The 19,234-nt window shown below is 52.7% G+C and overlaps 1 protein-coding gene across 2 annotated transcripts in view; it reads right to left on the bottom strand.

Annotated features, from left to right (window-relative positions):
* The window catches only part of FRMD5 (FERM domain containing 5), a gene marked incomplete at its 5' end in the record, with an annotated part of 89,503 nt that overhangs the window by 21,375 nt on the left and 48,894 nt on the right, over positions 1–19,234 (bottom strand). The window lies entirely within an intron of this gene.

Here is a 19,234-nt window from a genome sequence, read left to right as displayed (position 1 = left end):
TGCCTGGGAATCAGCCAGCAGCTCGAGCCGTTCGAGGGAAGCTGTGAATTCCAGGCTCTGGCCCGTGTTTCCAGGCAGGTCAGCGAGGTGGCAGCTTCACTGCTGCTCTGACCCCGCTGGAGTCCCTCGTCACAGATGTGGCACAGGTCACCGTCACCTCATTGCTTCTGCTCTCCTTTGCCTCTCTTCAACAGCCTTTCCCTTCTCTGGCACTACGGCATGAAGCCAGTGCCAACCTGCCTATTTTTAGCATATTTCTTCTGTGCCTTTTCTGTGATGGAGTTTTTAGGAAAAAACCTTCGCCTCTGTGGTCCCCGGGGCCATGCACCGCCGGGCAGGGGGACTTCACAGCTTTCTGTTTCTCCAGAACCAGATCCCCACTCTGGAGAGAGACGGAGCATCAGGGCCATGAGAACTACAGATTTATAAGGTCTGGTGTGCCAGTACAACTTACAGCCAGTGGTAGACTGAACATTAATGGGGAATCTTAAAGTATTATAGCTATAAAATCTGATACATCTCAAAATTATTAAAAATTTCATTTCCAGCGCTGCAGAGGCTGAAGCACACACTGAATTTGAGTGCTGTGAGCTGCTCCACAGCAGCGCTGGCCCAGGAGACCATGGCCCGTCCTGCGTTTGCTATGGAAACGCAGCACCCGAAAGAGCTGAGAGCCCTACAATGACACCCACTCACAGCCCCCAGGACTCACTCACAGCTCGTCCAGCCGGGGGTCACAGCTGGAGATGGGCTGTGCATCCTCTCTGTCAAAAAGAAGATCACTATTTTTCCCAGAAATGGTTTTCCTATATGCTAAAGGTTTGAAGTCAGCCAAGGGCTGGAGAGCCCCCACACCAGACCTGATTTATCAGCAAAGGGACTGACCCAGACTAAGAGTCAGCTGTGCAACGCTCCATATAAGCCCTTTATACAACAGCAATTTAACTACTCCGAAATTTTCCGTCCAGTTTCTGACAAATCACTGTAACGTTTTGCTCATGGATGAGAACCCAGATGCACCCGGGTAATTCATGACCCCCAGCTCAGCAGAGCTGCCCGCAGGGTCCATCCCAGGGCTCCAAGGTGAGCAGAGTGTCACCCCCAGAAGGGGGTCCCCTCAGTCTGTGTCAAGTTCGGGATCAAAACCAGTATTTTATTTATTTCTGAAAAGCTGCCTGCCCTTGGCCATGCACCGGGCTTTGTAGAAGGACCCTGCAGATAATGGGGATCCTGCTTTACCTACCAGTCCGTGGGGAACCCGCTTTACAGCGCCACAGCTCTGCAGATCAAAGGCTGCTCCTGACAGCCGACGCTGCCTCTTTCAGATAACACAGGTTTCCGTTTCCTGACAAACACATTTAACATGTGCCTTATCTGATCAAATAATAGCTCAGCAGACACAGGCCACGCAATCAGGGAACCCTGTGGGTCTGGCATTAAGTTGTTCCTGGGCCTTGGTGCGGTATGGTAAATCTCCCTGCATTTTAAATAAATAGTGCTTCCTTCAGAGAGTCACGGCCAGCCCGGTCCCAGGGTGCAAACCCGCCTGTGCAAGCAGCCTGTGGGCTCTGCGGTGAAGTGGTGCTGGGCTCCTGGACCTGCTGTTAAAAGGCAGCGGCGCAGCTCAAACCCGGCTGGCAGAGCCGGCAGCTGCTGGGCACCGCAGCGCATCGCACCCGGCTCCGCTGACTCACGCTCTTCCCCAATTTAGTACCAAGTTTTTCAGCAGCTCTCATTGTTGTGGAGATGGAGACTTGGAAGAGCTGTTCTGGGCAGAAGCATGAAGCGGCCGGACAGCACTGGGAGTGGTGCCCTAAGAGTTTGCACCGAGGCTGCTGAAGCGTCCTGCAGGCACAGCATGGCCAGAGATGGGCTGGGGCTGAGCAGGGCCTGCCAAAGCCCAGCCCAGTCCCTGCGAGATGCTGAGACCAGAACACACACAACTCCCTGCAGGCAGCCAGTCCCGCCAGCCGTGGGAACAGCTCTGAGAGCACCGTGCGAAAATGGCAGAGATTGGCGCTCTCTGTTCTCCCGCCCTGCATCCCTCCTTCTCCCCAGGCCACAAGCCCCCCACTTGCTCTTGTGACAATATGCAAATGCACCAGCACTGGGAAAAATGAAAGATTCCCATTTGAGACCTGCACCCCTCGCCCCGCTGCCCCTGGGGAGCTGTTGCTGCTGCTTGGGAAATGAGGCCACTCATTTAGGAGCCTGAATACGGATTTAGGTGCTGAACTTGGAAAACCATGGCCTAGATTGTGCCTTATTAATAGGCTAATTGAGTCTCTGCCTGTATCATCCATCACTGTCAAACACGAGCAGCGCCCGGCACAGGCTGTGCACCCGGCTCAGGTACAAGGGCACAGAGCGGAAAGGAACGACGAAACCTGCCAGAATCCAAATCCCTTGTCCTGGCTTAGAGCAAGTTATTGTTCTTTCCTTAAATAATATTCCTTTTTGCAATGAGGACTGAAGCAGCAACACAGCACTGGAGGAGAGAGAAACTGCAGCAGCATCTCGTGAGCAGAGAACAACCACCCAAGCCCTGCTCGCCTGTCAGGCACAAAATAACCTGCCCAGATCAGCCATTGTGTGTGTTAGGAAGACGAAACCTCCTCCTGCATTATATACAAAATAGTAATAAACACTGATTTTATCTTCTTCCCCTAGAGAAGATTACTTTGCAGGCTGACCTAAAGGCACATTTGACACAGCCAGAGGTTAAAACAACTGGCTATATAACACCAATTGTAGTTGCACAAATAAAGACACACTTGTAAATCACTCCCGATCAGACCTGAAGGGCTGTTGGACGTGAAGCAGCTGCCGCAGCACGTGCCATCTGCAGCCAGCAATGCACGGCACATCTGGCAGTGATGTCGGCCCTGCCTGCCGGCAGCCCCCCCAGCGCTGTCCAGGGAACCCACACACCCCGGAAACCTCGTACAGACAACGGGCATGGAAAACACCGGAGGAGGCGGCAAAAGCGCGAACCTCTCTAGCAGAGAGGGGATTTCACCCTTCACAACACCGCGCTGCTCCGCACCCCAGAGCCCGTTTTGAGGGGTTTGCTCCAGGCTCTCCCTCCGTTCCCTCCCCATGCCCCAAATGAGCACGAACGTCTGCATGCTGCCTCTGCGATCTTAACACAGAGAAACCGCAATGAAGGACAAATCAGACATGCCTCCCCTATCCAGTCCAATGGAATAGGGTGAAAGTGTGAAAACGCAAACAGCATTACAGGGGAAAATTCCTTCTCTTTGATCTCTCTAACTTGAATTAAACATATTCTAAATTAATTATTATGAGTACGTCTTTCAGGAAATTATCTGAACTGTCTTTACAAATCACAACTTAAAAGAGCTGTCTATTGCATAATATCAGCTTAAATATTCTATGTTTTGATCTTTATATGTTCTTATAAAGTAAGACTTATATCTGTCTCAAGGTCTGCCAGCTTTTGAGGTCAGCCTTGCAGTACAGCAGTCTGATGGAGAGAAGATCGCACTGCTAGCAATCACTGGTCGCACGTACCAGGAACGCTGTGTGCTGAGCTGACCCCACCATGCACAGGTATTTCCTGCTGAATATTAACACCTGCTAATGATTGTTTTCTGTCTTAAACTTCTGTTCTATATAAAAACTTGTGGAACAGCCAGTAAGCGTAGCACTGTGTCCCGGACCCCGCAGCCGCTGCAGGGTAGTGCGTTACCAGGACTAACTGCAATTGTGCAACTGAGCAGGACTACAGGGAGTGGTGCTGGGGCCGCGCTTCTGCTCCCAGCGCTGCGCAGGGGACACGGGCTGCCTGTCACTGCTGATGCACCACGCCACGTTGTTCCCATTCATAACAGCCCTAATTTTGCCCAGTCTCGTGCTGAACAAGCTGAAGATGTGCCCCTGCTCACGGACAGCTGCGTTATGGCACAGGCAGGCAGGACATCTGCAGACCCGGATTTCCGTGTGCTGTCCCTGCAGCCGCACATCCCACGAGCAACACCCAGATGGTTTCAGCACCACAGGGCAGTGCGGGGAGATGCTGTTGGGGACCCGACTTCCCCCCAGCTCAGCCCCACATCCTCCCTCATGCCTGATCTTCCAGGGAGCTCTATGATCCATTTTTACAGAGGGACAGGAAGACAGTGCTGTGTCGATGGGAAATCCAATGGGATTTTCCAGTGGCAAATGGACCCACAGCTCGGTGACGGGAAACTCCACTGTGGGTTCTGCTGCTCAACAGAACTCAACAAACTTAGGTCAGGGCCCATCTGGCCCCAGCCCTCCAGCCCAGGGTCGTGGGTCTGAGGAGCCCCCGAGCACCTCCCCCTGCTGAGCATCAGCATTGCTCCAGCTCCTGCAGACAAAAAGTGCAGAATGCTGAAATTGGCAGCCTTTACTGCAAAAGAGTTTTGCACCATGTACTGCAAAACAGAAACAAGGCTTCTACGGGGAGATAAACGCTTCCAGCACTATCAAACAAAGGATCCCAGATGATTTTTAAACCTTAAGAAGATTAAACTAACCTTGCATTCTTAGCTTTTTTAAGCTCCTCAGCCAAAATTAGGGTCATCCAGAGCTAAAAACGTTTTTAAAAAAGGAGATTTAGAAATAGCAGCTCATCTGAAAATGAAACGGTGTGCCTCAGCTCAGGCAGGAGCAGCCCCGTCCCGGGCACAGCAGCTCTTGGGCAGCACAGGCACCACTCCAGCGGTGAGGGATGGCTTTGCCTTGTGGGGTGAGACCCAGCTCTGTCCTAAAGTCTTGCTTAGAGGCACTGGTAGCACAGCCATTTTTTAAACCATTTATCATGTGCCATGATGGGTTTGTTTCACTCCAGCTTCTTAATCAGGTACCATGCGGCGCCAAGCCCAACACCATATAAAAGTGTGAGCTTCCTACATCACCCTGAGCACCGCTGCCACCCAACCTGCCGCCAAACCTGCCGCCTCCAGGACAAGGCCAGAGCAGCAAGGCCAGTTTGCATGCTGAGGCTGAGCACAACCAGCTCCTTCAGCAGCCTGTGACAGCCACCAGGTCCTGCCGACTGCCACAGGGATGGCACAGCGATATCAGCCAACCCTAAATGTGGTTCTGGCGATGGGAAGGCGAGGGTTGGGCACCACATCCTCACTTGAGCATCGTTACACCCTGCAGTGTCATAGTATGGGATGTGTCAGAAATCCCCTGCAAGCAGGTTTCTCTGGCTCCTGCAGTGAGCTCCCACTGCAAAACTCCGCTCTAAGAAACAGGTTCTGACCTCCAGCCAAACCAGACTGGCTCATGCTTTGAGGGCTCCTCTCGAAGGTTCTGTCCCAACGGGAGCCCCAAGCCAGCAGAGGGGATGATGGGGGGAACCCAGCAAACACGGGGGCTGCAGGGAGCAGCTGATCCCCCCGACGGGGCTCACCGCACAGCCAGGGCTTGGTGAGAAACACCAGCAGGAGAGGACACGGGGTTGAGCCCCACAGCAGCTCGGGTTCTGCTGTTCGCAGTGTGACCCACATCCCAGCTCTGCTGCCAGGCATGGCCAGACCCAGCCCCACCGCAGCATCTGCACTGCTGGAGCCAAAACAGTGATTCACCCACAGCCGCTCTGTGGATTAAGTGCAGGATTTACAGAAGAAATAGCAGCAGTTGAAAGTGGCTCCTTTCTGTGCTATTTGGTTTGGAAATCTCATTGTGGAACTGGCCATTCCTCTCTGCTTCCTGAGCTTAGAAGATTATTTTTTAAAGAAAACTTCAAAAAAAGTCCACTTTACAAAGTGACGTTTAAGCTTAAGTCTCTTTGGCAGCAACATCTGAGCTGCAAGACATCAAAGACCCACCAGCTTCATTGCCAACATGAAGAGATTTTCACTAGCAATTTGATTGCGATATTGTGGTTTAAATGCTGCATTTTCAAAATTCGGCATTGTACTGCGTGAGGCTGGGATTTAATATCCCTCGGACAAAGTTAATGTGCACTTTGCAGGCAGGGCACAGTCCAAATTGGTGGCTCTCGGCCCTCAAAGGAAGCAGGCAGTTCATCTGAGCTGCAGAATGAGGCAGAAATGGGTAAAAATATGCCTGAGAACATTAATTTCCAGACAGGGAACAAGCGGCTCAGAAATGTGTGACTGCGCCGGGAGCGGAGCCCGCAGGGCTGTAACGGGGTGCGTTACCTGCAGGGACCCCTCACTCCCTACGTCCCCCAGGCTGGGGCTGCAGGGGGACAGCAGCAGCCTCAGCATTGGCCCTGAGGGTTCCCCAACAATGTCACAGGTGTCCCCAAGGGGGATGGCACCATCGCCAGTGGGGCAGGAGGGCAGTGAACTGCGCAGCTCTCGCACCCTCTGCTGCTCCTGTGCTGGTGCTGAGAACTTCCCTGCAACTCCTGCAGTCCTGCCCTGTCCCCACGGCCCCCTCCCTGACCCCTGCTCCACTGCTGCAGAAAGAAGCATTACACTTCTTCACTACTTTGATTTATTATTGTTGGCTATTTTGCTGTATTCTTGTTGGCTCCTTTGCTGCTGTTGCACTGGCTGATGCTCTCCCTCCAGGTGAGCAGGGCACTGGGTGCCCGCTGCAGCGAGGAGGGGAGCGGGTCACCCCCTGCCCATGACACCGTGACCCAGGCACCCTGAGAACCGGCAGCAGCGAGGGCTCGGCTAAGGGCTGCTGTGCTCCGGTGTGCTGCAGGCTCAGCCCTGCTTCCAGAAAGGGCTGAGCAGCACCAAGGAGCCCCAGTGTCACAAAAATCCCCTGGGAAGATGCTCCCAGAGCCATTGGTGAGGCCAGGACTTGAGGAGAGTGTCGAGGGACTGTTCCCAGGAATGTTCCCATGGTTTCTGAGAAGATCCAGTTGGGGATGAGCCCCAAGCATGAACACAGAGGACTTTTGTTGGGGGACATTGCAGACGGCTTCCAAAGGCAGTCCTGGGTGCGGGTGAAAGGGGATAAAAGGCCACAGAGAACCGGGTGGCTGGGGAGGACTCAGAGCGGGGACACACGGAGCCCGGGGAGCACCGGTCCCCCAAGGACATGGTGCTGGGGTCACGTTGCTGCCCAGACCTCACAGCCCACCCTGCCCTGGGCCACTGGGCCTTTTGGTGTGTGCCAAATGAACCCTTTAGCAAAGGCGGTGACAGAAGCAGAGTCACCTGATGAACAAACGGCAGCTGCCGGCAAGAAGCGAAGTGGGAAATGCAGAAGAGTTCTGCGATAGCCCCAGCTCCGCCAGCTCCAGCCCACCGGAGGAGACTAGGAGTAAGAAAAGCGGGTTTTACATAACACTCAAATGTAATCCTGTTATATTTATAGCATATGCATTTCAGTATTAATTCCCTGTTATCTGTAATCCTTCTTCCTCGCTGACACAGTAATTTCGGTCTTCAAGACTTATCCAGGGAGTTTGCTCCAGAACTTTATTAAGATTTTGAGAAGGAAAGTTCCTAATGAAGTGACTCTTGGAACCTTAAACTTCAGATTATCAACTCCTTGTTTTAATCCACAAGCAGGTTTCTAAAACCCTTTGACATGGTGGCATATGCAAAATACCCTTCACAGCTCTCCACCTCTGAATTTGAGCAGCTGATGCTTCCGCTTATGTCTCCATTTAGGAAAGAATCCACCTTGGGACAGCAGTTTAGCACATTTTTAAATCCCAAACCATAGTCAGGGATTTATCACCTACTTAGAACATGACAGCCCCCTGCAAACCAACGTGGCTGTAGCTCTGTCCACACTTCACTGCTGCAGCTGGGGAGGATTTATCTCCTCATTTGAAGAGGAAGTTTTCCTGACAGCTCTGCACTCCCAAGGGCTTTGGAAAATTTGCTCCGTATCTTCCCCAGCACTGACACCTGCACCACAGCTCTCCAGGCACCATCCCACAGTCATGGCATTGCCTCAGCAAGGAACAGGATCTTGCTGGAAACAGAACAGCAAAGCAACACTGATCCCCCATCCTGCATCCCCAGCCAGGGCAGCTCATCCCCACACCCTCTGCACCGTGGAGGTGGTGGCAGACCCAATAGGACCGATGCTGCACAGCTGGATATGCACTGCACAGCTGGAGCCAGCACACACAAGACCCCGAGATGGGGCTGGTAGTGACCACCAGCCACTGTGTTTTACACAAAACCAAGCAAACCTCAGCAGCTCCAGCAGCCTGTTCAGGCTCCAGTCCCACTGCCTCGGTGCTGGTGACAGGGCCATCTGTTTGCTCTTCCCACAGCAAAATATTCTTCAGTGAGTCACAGTTAAGAACAAGAATGACAAGAGTTTCTGTCAGAAGGGTGAATTTAACACCATTCAAATATTTATCACTGATTAAGTAGAGGGGATTTTTAAAAATTAAAGATGGGAGGAGGGGCAGGAAGTTTGGGCTGCGGGGAAAGGACTGGCTGGTGGAACAGCAGAGGGACCCCCCAGTGAGACCCCCCCGTCAGCCTCTCCCAGTGACCCCACAACAAGGGCTTATGCTGCTGGACGTCCCCATGTGCTAATCATGATCTGAACGGGTCCTGCCGCGGAGCCTCTGGGGGATGCTGGGATTGTCCCTCAGCTGGAACACAGCTCCCCAGCCACCCGCACACTAACTCCCAGTGATACCACACCTTACATTTTGCTACTTAGTGCTACTGTGTGTAACTTTTAGAAATTAAATTTAGAATTTACAAGTCTATAATTTAGAGGCACTGAAAACCTCTCACCATAAAACCAAATTGGTTTTTCCAATAAGTCAAACTCACTTTTTTCATTCATGCAAGCCTGGAGCAGCTCCATATGTGCTCTTGTTTAAACTGGCACTCTTCTTCCATTAGCACGCAAAAGAGTCTTGGTGCAACTAATTCTGCTATATATGATTTAGGGGCTGATAAACATGTTCATAGCAATCTGCTGATGAGAAATATTTCCTTGTCAGAAGGTAAGCCCTACTTGCTGCACACAAGAAAGAGATATTTTTAATGCAAGTCATGCTGCTTGCAGCACATAGGAACTAAAAACGCTTTAGCAACAGCTTCACTTGTGGGGGCTTCACGACCGAGTGCGGAGCTGCCTGCAGAGCCAGGAACCTGCCGGGCATGGGGCTTGGGGTCCCATGGGGAATCCCCCTTTCCGAGCAGCATCCCCTTCAGACCCTGTGGGAACGAGCTCCGCGTGTCATGGTCAATGCTATTGCACACACAGCTGATGAAAAATTAAATAAAACAAACAACAACAATGAAAATCTGTCTGTGCCACTCACAAAAACAGGCACCTTCGTTTTTTTTGGCAACATTCCTGCTGAAAAGCTCACTTTGCTTCCAGCAGCTGAATGCAGCAAAACGCTCACGGGAGAAAAGAAAGAAAAGTATAAATGGTTCATAAAAAATTTACTTTTCATGAAAGCGAAGCGAGGCGCTGGCAGAAACACAGGGGCGAGAGCTGCAATAACGCCGGGTGAAGCCACAGTCCAGCTCTTCCTTCGCCCCCGGCAGCACTGGGATACAGGTGCAGCCCCGGAGCCCAACAGCCCCGTGGGTTCCTGCGGCTGCGCTGGACTCACCGCCCCGGCACTGCGGCTGTGGTGGGGCCAGACCCACCGCCCCGGCACTGTGGCTGGATGGGGCCAGACCCACCGCCCCGGCACTGCGGCTGGATGGGGCCAGACCCACCGCCCCGGCACTGCGGCTGGATGGGGCCAGACCCACCGCCCCGGCACTGCGGCTGGATGGGGCCAGACCCACCGCCCCGGCACTGCGGCTGGATGGGGCCAGACCCACCGCCCCGGCACTGCGGCTGTGGTGGGGCCAGACCCACCGCCCCGGCACTGCGGCTGTGGCGGGGCCAGACCCACCGCCCCGGCACTGCGGCTGGGATGGGGCCAGACCCACCGCCCCGGCACTGCGGCTGGGATGGGGCCAGACCCACCGCCCCGGCACCGCGGCTGGGATGGGGCCAGACCCACCGCCCCGGCACCGCGGCTGGGATGGGGCCAGACCCACCGCCCCGGCACCGCGGCTGGGATGGGGCCGTGGGCCAGCCCGAGCAACCCAGCCTGCCCAGGAATTGGAACAAGACGTTTCATTTGCTTGTGCTCACAAACGTCAAGTGTCCCCAAACCCTTGCTCTCACATGTGTAAACCACTGGAATAATTTGTTGTGAGAAGTCTGATCAATGTCCTGGGTCAGCAGCGTCTGTCAGACCTCTGAGTAAGCAGAGAACAGCAGGACCAGCCGTGCGCCCTCCCATAGCCTGTCCTGTACCGAGACCAACGCTGAGCTTCACAACTTCCCCCAAAACCTTCTCCTAGGAAGGACGTTCGTCTGCACACTCTCCTGGATGGATGATGGGGTACAGCTCATGCTCCTACAGACTTAAAACCAGAACCAAACCAATAAAATATATGCGCAAAACCCACATCCAAACACAAGGTAGAGGTCCAAAACTCTTCAGAATCAAAACTAAGAGCAGGTTCAAAAACAATTAGTATTTAAATCTCTCTGCACGCACCTCAAGAATAAAGATCACCAGCAGAAGCACAAGCCTTATGATTAAGGCAAAACAGACCTTATTTGTGCTACAGAAATGACCATATGTAGAATCCTTTTGGGAGACTGTAATCAGTCAGATTAACATGATAATGAACTCTGATTTACCCAGCAATGGAAAGAACTCTGTCCTCAGAGACACTGCATTGCTCACAGAATATTAACAAAGATGACTTTTTTTTATATAACCACGAATATCACTTGACTGCAAGATTGTTAACCCTCCCAGAAGGTGATTTCCTAGGGAGAGGGAGGAGAGCCATTTTACGCTATAAACGAGCAACACTAATAGAGGTGCAGACAGCAGAAACCTTCCCATAAATCTGACACCGCCTTCAGCAGAAAATGAGATATAGACACAAGCACCATGCGATGTAAATCTCCATTATGACAACGTTATTTTACCAATAACACTGTGGAATAAACCTTGGATAACACACTGGGTGCTGTGTGAAGACTGCCTGCAACATTAAGGTCCAGCCTTGGTGACAGCTGCTTCTCATGGGGCTGGGAAAGCACAAACTGGGGGAAAGCGCTGCTGTGAGCCCTGTTCCCACAAAGGGGCCCAGGAAGGCTGCACCAGCATCAGCTGCTCTGCATCGCTGGGGATGCTGGGGAAGCTGCACCAAGAGCCACTGTCCTGCACCAGAGCCGTGTTACTGCCACTCCCCTTCCCCAAGCAAGGGATATTCTGCTTGGCGAGACAAATTCAGGGCATAATGATGGGCAGAAGCTAAGACTTTCAGTCTGCACCCACTGCCAGTGTCCCCACCACCAACAACAACCTTCTCGCTCTCTGCAACTGCCTGAAAGGAGGTTGGAGCCAGGGGCAGACGGGCTCTGCTCCCAAGAAACAAGCGCTAGGACCAGAGGAAGCAGCCTCAAGTTGCACCAGGGGAGGTTGAGGTTGGATCTTGGGAACAATTTCTTCCCCAAAGGGCTGTCAGGCATTGGAACAGGCTGCCCAGGGCAGTGGTGGAGTCACCATCTCTGGAGGGGTTGAACAGACGCAGAGATGAGGTTCTCAGGGACATGGGGCAGTGCCAGGGGTGGGGGAACGGTTAGACTCGGTAATCTTGAGGGGCTTTTCCAACCAAAATGATTCTATGGTTCTAAGGATTGCTTGGCCAAGGGCAGCTGGGGAACCTCACACTGGCATTGCTGGACAACATCAGGATATAAAAACCACAAAGCGGAGAGACCTTTGGAGGGGGAATCCATCCCCTGCATCACCCCTGAGGGACCGAAGGCCACCTTGGTGGCATCTGGCAAGGGTGGCCAGCACCATGTACAAAGCAGGACCTCTCCAAGGGAAGGGGCACCAGCCCCTCTTCTGTGAGCACCGTGGCAGAGAGGAGAGGGCCGGGGCTGTGGAGCAGGCAGGGGCACAGGCAGGGCAGCATCACCTCTGCAGGCAGGGACAAGGGCAGGGCAGCATCACCTCTGCAGGCAGGGACACAGGCAGGGCAGCATCACCTCTGCAGGCAGGGAGCTGAGCGGTGCCGCTGTCAGCCCCCGGCCTGGAGCGTACAAACAGAGCCAGCAGTGCATTTGATCGCAGCTCCGCTCCTCCGCTAAACGCTTTACAAGCTTGTTGAGCAGCTGGGTGTCGACTTCAGAGCGCAGCAAAGAGTCCGTGTTTTATTCATCAGACGTCTGAGATAAAAACACGTTCGGTTGAGAACCTGCCACAGTGGCGGAGCCCCACAACCATTTATTTTATGGTGCCTTTTCCTCCAAAGAGCTGCTCTGGTTTGCACAGGACTGCTGCCTCCCCTCACCAACCCTGGCCAGCAGGTCCCACTTTGCACCCCAGGTCACCCCGAGTTGACTTGTTTTCCTGCCCCGCTCTAAGCAGACTTTTCTCTCTTTATTAGGATTTCAGGATGAAAGAGAAGCTGAACTGGAACTGCAGAACAGCTCTGAGATCATTCTCCTGTGCATCATACACAGACCCTGCAAATCTACCAATTCTTTTATCATTTAAAGTTTCAGTAGCCCAGGTCCACACCAAGTATTTACAGTAGACTGTTGTTTTCAGAAAAGAAAAGGAAGAAAAATGGCTTTATCTGATGTGTTTTTATTTCTAAATGCTGTCTGGCCTAATATCAGGAACAAGCACAAGAAGCGATGTATTTGTCATCTCAGCAAGTCCTTTTATTTTGCCTGTAGGTTTACTGTCTCAAAATACATATTCATTTAAATGCAAATTTCTGGTTTCACCTGGGACCCAACAAAAGCCTTTGCCGAAATGAATGTTGACCTTTCACTTTGACTCGCCATCTCTCCCAGCTTGCTTCTGTAAATCAAAGCCTTTGAAGATGACCTGGACTCGCCAACCTTGCTGGGAAGAAAGCAGCACCACTCCTTGGTGAGCTACAGCCATTAACTGTGGCCCCCTCTACTCCTGCCCCAGCCCAGAGCAAGGCAGCATCCCCAGATAACAGACCCCTGCAGGCTGAAGGCAGGGGAGAGGCTGCTCAGGGCTGGTCCATGGCACTGCTGTGATGCCCTGGGGTACACGAGCCAACAGGCTCTTACCAGGTCCAGGGCACAAACCCTGCGGAGCTACCGAGCATCAGCACCATGGCACCTCCCAGCAGCAATTCAGAGGATTCTGTGTCCCCTCCCCAGGTGCTAGGGGACACCCAGGCAGCCTCACCGTGTCACTCGGGCCACCCGGCAGCTACAGCAGAGCCCTGGGGGTCATCTGTAGGGACCACACAGCCCCGTCACCTCCCCCTGCTCCTGTGCCCGGGATGAGCTGTAGGCATGAGGGGGCCACGAGACACCGTCCTGCTGAAGGGGCTTGCTCCACACAGACCCCACAAAGCTCTGGTGGCACCGGGGGGACAATTCCAGCTGCAAGGGAACAGGACTTCACTCAGCTGTTGCTATTTTTAAAGAAAAGCCCCCAAAAAGTCTCTGTCCTTGCAGTCACATGCCAGTGTCACACACGACCTTTTCAGATCAACCTGAGAGGGCAAAAAACATTCTCTTGGTAATGTGATTTGGGGAATGGTTATGTGGGTTGACATCTCCCCCTGAAAACACCCACAGGACACGGCATGTTGGTATTTTGCAGAAAACATGTCAGGGAATTCAGGCCCTTCCAAGCTCAGAGCCAGGGCTGCATGGGGAGCCGGAGCCCGTAGCTGCAGGGAGTAAAGCGCAGCCCAGCTTAAACCCAGTTGGGGAAAATCTTCCGTTCCTCCGCAGACTGCACGCACAGAGAAGGAGTTTATTTGATATTTAAAGCTATGGACTTCGTCAGGATCTGCAGTTAACATCTGCAGGAAGGATGTGCCATTCTTCATGGGAAACTCTTGGGGAAGCGGAAAGAAAACTGTTGTTCCATGCATTTCCCAAGTTCTCTGGCAGGATCCAATTATCCACAGTGAGCCACAAACAGAGTTACTTTTTTTTTTTTTTTTTTTAACAGAAGCAAGTGCCTTATTTCTCTGTTCTGTCCTGATCACTGGGGTATTTTACCCCCTTGGCCCCACCACTCTTCCTGGCAGGACACAGTCTGGTAAGAAACCAGAAGCCTCTTTGCAAACCCCCCAGCCCCTCACTGGTGGGCAAATGGGGAGAGTGGGGACCTGAGGTCAGGCACAAGAAAAGGACATAAAACAGCCCTGATTTCTAAAAGCAAAAGCATTTTATATATTTTATTCTGTAAAGTAAGTGATCTAATCCACTCTAACAACATCGCAGACAGTTCATTGCTTTCATCGCTCTCCAGCACAGTCTAATTCCCCATGTACAACGTCACGCACAGAGCACCCTGAGCACCGACACTTCCACGGTTTCAGAGCCTCGCTGCATACTGAACCACAAACACAGTTAGAAAGATACCTTCACGTTAACTTGTTTACTTTCCATATCAAAAAAAAAAAGACAGAATAGAGAATTCTTAGTTCCACTGAACAAAAAAAAAAAACGTTTGACAAAGCATCATGTCTAGAGATCAGAAGCAGCAAGACGGGCGGGCTGAGGCTTTACCAAAGCGTTGTTGCTGCATTTGCACAACAGAGAAGAAATGGGAGCATCCCCGAGGGAGGGGAGACCCCCCAGGCCCCCAGTGACCGTGTGCCAAACCCACAGCCTGACAAGGGTAAGGCCACAAGCACCAGGTGCCCCGGAGCCCCGCAAAGTCCATTTCAACCCCTCCACGTGAAGAACGGGCAGTGGGTGAGCATCTCCCAGGACAGCGGGACGGTCTGGGCTCTGTAATTCAGCTTCCCAATACGGGGGAAAATATCAGGTTTCCGTAAAAGCAGGAAACAAGTCACAAAGTCTCCAAACCCCACGGCTGCTCACGTGCTGAGCCATTCCGCAGGGCTGTGTGCCCCCACCAGAACCTCCCAAGGCTCTCAGTCCTGCAGAGACCTTGGCTCCAGCATCTCTCCCATCACACCTCAAAACCTGGCACTTGAACGCGGCAGGGGACTGGGGAACTGCAACATTAAATGACTTTGCCAAGGTTGCAAACAGGCACAGCCTCCAACATTCTGGGTCCACAGCTCCTGCCCGCGGCATTAAATGGCACACAGGGAGCTGGGACCTGCCAGCTGATGCTCTGGCATTTCTGCATCACCTTTAGTTACTGAAATTGCATAAGCTTTTATGATTTAATTCCCTCATTTAATACTGTACCTACAAGCAATCTGCAAAATCCTGTCCCAGAAGCCCCACAGGAACCCTGTCCCACCACATGTGCACCCCAAAGCTGAGCCCCCTGGGGGTGCACCCCCTTCCCGCAGACATCCCGGCAGCACAGGGCTCCCTGCCCGCTCCGGTAATGACGGTTCTGCACAGTGCACTTGGCTGCCTATCAGTTTATATGCAAATTAAAGATGCTATCTTTGCAACACCAAGCCTGCAGGCTGGGCACATCCCACAGGTACCGGTGCTTTCGGGTACTAGTCCCCATACAAACACATCCGAATCAACCACCGCCAGACACAGCTCGCCCTCCAAAAGCTGCCCTTCCTGCAGGCAGGGGCTGTAGGGAGAGCCGGGGAAGTGCAGGGGCAGAGGGGTGAACTGAATTGGTGTATCAGTCACTGAGATTTTCATTTTCAATTGAAATCCAAAGCAGTTCCCACTCCCCAAATCACTGGCGATGCCGGGAGCTCTCCAGGGAGGGGAGCTGAGCGCCAGGGGAACCTGACAGAGCCCCACATCTCATTACACTAAGTGGGGTGTGGTTGTGCTTCTAATTACTGCAATGCTCTATTGCCTGGCTACAAACATGACAGCAGATGACAGAGATGTCATTTGAACCTTCCCTGCATACATTGGGCGATTCTCCTGACATGAACCACAGGGCTGCACCGTGGAGCCCATCTGCTGCCTGACAGGGACCACCCACCCCGATTCTGGGGGACATAAGTGGGAAATCGGGTCCTGGCAGCATGAAGCTGGCAGAGCATCACCCCTGCGGGCAGCCAGGGCTCGGGGCAGTGCCACTCCCACAACCACGCACTTCTATTTTAGATAAAGAAGTGGATTTTCAAAACTACCAATTGAATGCAGCACCAAGACGAGCCCAGCGGGTCCTGTACAGGTGCAGTCTGTGCCGCAGAGACACAGCTCAGCTGGGGACATCCCTGCTCCCTGTGCAAGACCCACCATCCTCCCACGCAGACCCCATCCGTGAGTCACCTGCCGATGATTTCCTGCCCAGGGGGGTTTAGAAATGGGCTGAACACAGTCCCACAGAGATTCCTCCCCCAGCACTGAAGCCCCTGGAGCTTGCACAGGCAGCACGGGGCTCGGGGCAGGACGCATGGTGCAGAGCTGCACGTTGCAGAACTGCTCCGGAGCAGTCAGGGGATATTTGCTCACTGAAAGAACGTAGGAATTGCAAACAAGCAGCATGTAGCCATCCCCTTTGAGCCTGGCCAGTTCATTAAACAGACTCCAGCAAGTTCAAACAAATTATCACTTTTAAAAATCAACTCCTGGCAATACTAAGAATCATAGACATTGAAAGAAACTGTCTGAATTGTCCTGCCAGAAGCCACGTTTTCCATGTTCACATCAGTGTCCTGGGCAGCCACCACTGCCAGGACAATGACATTAGTTTTAAATGCTGCTTAGAGATAATTTCTTATTTAGAGATAAAAATAATCCACAGAAGCAGGGCCTGCAGCTGTCCCACGGGCTCAGAAGCAGCTGAGGTTGAACACAGCCTGAATTTCAGGACAGATCTCCCCTGACAGCAGCAGTTCGCAGGAGGGGCTGGTCGTGCCGCAGCCCCTTGGGCACAGGGACCCTGGGGACACTCGCCCCGAGCACCGACATGTCACGGGGACCTCAGCATCCCCTGCACGTGGCTGCCCGGGACCAGCACACAGGCTGTCACCACTGTCCCCTGCACCAGACCTTGGGGATGGGGGGTTCGCCCTTCGCAGCAGAAGCAGCTTTGGGACCCAAACTCCACCCCCAGCCTGGTGCATTTACAACATGTTCAGACAAATTACTGATTAAATGATGTCAGGCAGGAGGATTACTCATGTTGATGTAGAAAGTCATTGTTTTAAGCCCAGATGGCTGTGTAAGCTTTACCGCAGCCCAGATCAGCGGATGAGAATCGCACGACTTAATGGAAGGAGACTTCCGATGGAGCGCTTGATTGAAGCTGATGCGAGCTGAATATCCAGACACGAAACACGAGATTACTCTGCTAGCGACAGCTCAACACCAAACACTTTTTTTTTTCCCCTGTTCTTTGCCCCACAGAGCCCCTTTCCTTCCGTATCTGCCAGGGCACACATTTCACAGAACCGGTTCAGATGCCCATGAAGCGGAGTGTCCTTCAGAAAGCTCCGGTGTGCCACGGGCACCTGGCGAGGGCAGTGGAGCCTCGTGGCAGGGGAGCCCATGGGGAACTGGGGCAGCAGGAGAGGCTGTGCAGGGCAGCCCAGGCTCGCCAGCAGGTTTTATCTCATCAAGTGAAACCAGAATTAGATCACAAGCTTAAGAAGTCCTGCCTATGAGCACTGTCCATTCCCCCAATGTCACAATAGGGTCCCAACTTCTGCAGGAACATTTTCCATCCCTCACACCAAAGCCTAAGTTTAAAATCCTTGGTATAGTCTTGTGTGGCAAATATCTGAGTCCACATCAATAATCTGGAGTGGGGGGAAGAGCAAGCAAAGCTGGGTAAACCTGGCACTGAGGGACAACTGAGCATCCAGTCCTTTAAGATAAATGAAATAAGGGAGATAAAGATGTAACCCAATGCATTAGCTCCAAAGTTTATTTTAAAACACAGGCCTGCAGAAGAAATAAAAATAATTACAGAAATGAAGTCATTGTGCCTGCACTATCACATCCAATTATCTCACGGCTGACAAACGCTGAGGCCCGGAGGAAGAGTGTCCCTTTGCACAGCTGAAGCAGGAGCGCTGCCAGGACAGCGCCAGCATTGCCACGGCTCCCTGCACCTCCCAGAGCTTTCATCTCAAACACTATTTTCCTTGCTGTGTGGCGAGCTGGGGATGAAGCGCATCCCTGCGGTGGACGCTGGACCACAGCAGAGGCATCGACCTGCCCCAGCTCGGGGCTGCTGCCCCACAGGCTGCAGAAATGTGCTTTTTCCAGCTTCTCTGCAACTGCCACTGGCTGATACTTTATCTCATCTGTCAGCAAGTTCAAAGAGCCTCTGGCATTATCTCTGAACAGGTCTTTGTGGGCTGCACCAGGGCTCATTTAGCCACAGGTCTCCTGTGGCAGCACCTCTCCTCCATCAGCTCCCCCAGCCAGGCACGTTTCCCCTTCATCAGCTCTGTCCGTAATGAGGGACAGCAAGAAATCACAGCAACCCCCCCAGCAAGGCTGTGCCTCCGCACTAAAGAGGAAAAATCCTTCCATCGCAACTGTCAACCACCTGAACATATTCCATCAGACAGAACGACTCGTGGGGAAGTTCATAGTTGTCGCTGCATTTCTCCAGAGCGAGGGGAGATGTGAAGGAGAGAAATCACTAAATGGTGACTCAGCTCTGACAAAGGAGATCCACAGTGACTATTTAAGAGATGCAAGAGAAGAGAACACAGGAGACCTAACAAAGAGAAAAAGACAAGAGAAAAACTCTCTCCTTTATGCACAGGCAAGCACAAGCATCTCAAGCTTCAGCATGGCTGGATTCTAGATGCCTCCGCAAATGACATATCTGATCTGTCCCCAAAGGACATTTTTCTGAATTAAACCCTCTCCTGGCTGGGATCTACAGAGCAGAGGGCAACAGATGTGCCTGCTGACAGTTGATAATGAATTTCCAGCAGCCAGAGCAGGATCTGGGGGCAGCCCAGTGCTCTGCCAGACCCCAGAGCACCGTCCCACAGCTCCTTCCAGCAGGGACAAGGGCCTGGGCCCCCACCAGGTCACTCCAAACCCACAGCCACATGCTTGTCTCCTTCCCCTATTTGACATTTATACAATGTCAGACACCACAGCCCTGAGAAACGTCCTCAAAGTAACAACCACAGTGTAAGAACTTCATTCTGAGCATCCCAGGCATCCTCATTTCCCAGGTGCTGCGGAAACAGGGAATTCGTGTCAAACACGTCCCAGTGATGGGCAGAGAGGAGGACAGAGGCTCTGTCACCCCACGGGCTGCACCACCACCAGGTCCCACACCTGTCTCTGAACACAGGGTGGGATGCCCTTGGAAAGGGCTGGAGTTTATTTCAGCCCTCTGGTAATT

This window comes from Streptopelia decaocto (genome assembly GCF_964273445.1).
Source record: "Streptopelia decaocto genome assembly, chromosome: 9".
Taxonomy (NCBI): domain Eukaryota; kingdom Metazoa; phylum Chordata; class Aves; order Columbiformes; family Columbidae; genus Streptopelia; species Streptopelia decaocto.
This window is presented reverse-complemented; position numbering and strand designations above follow the sequence as displayed.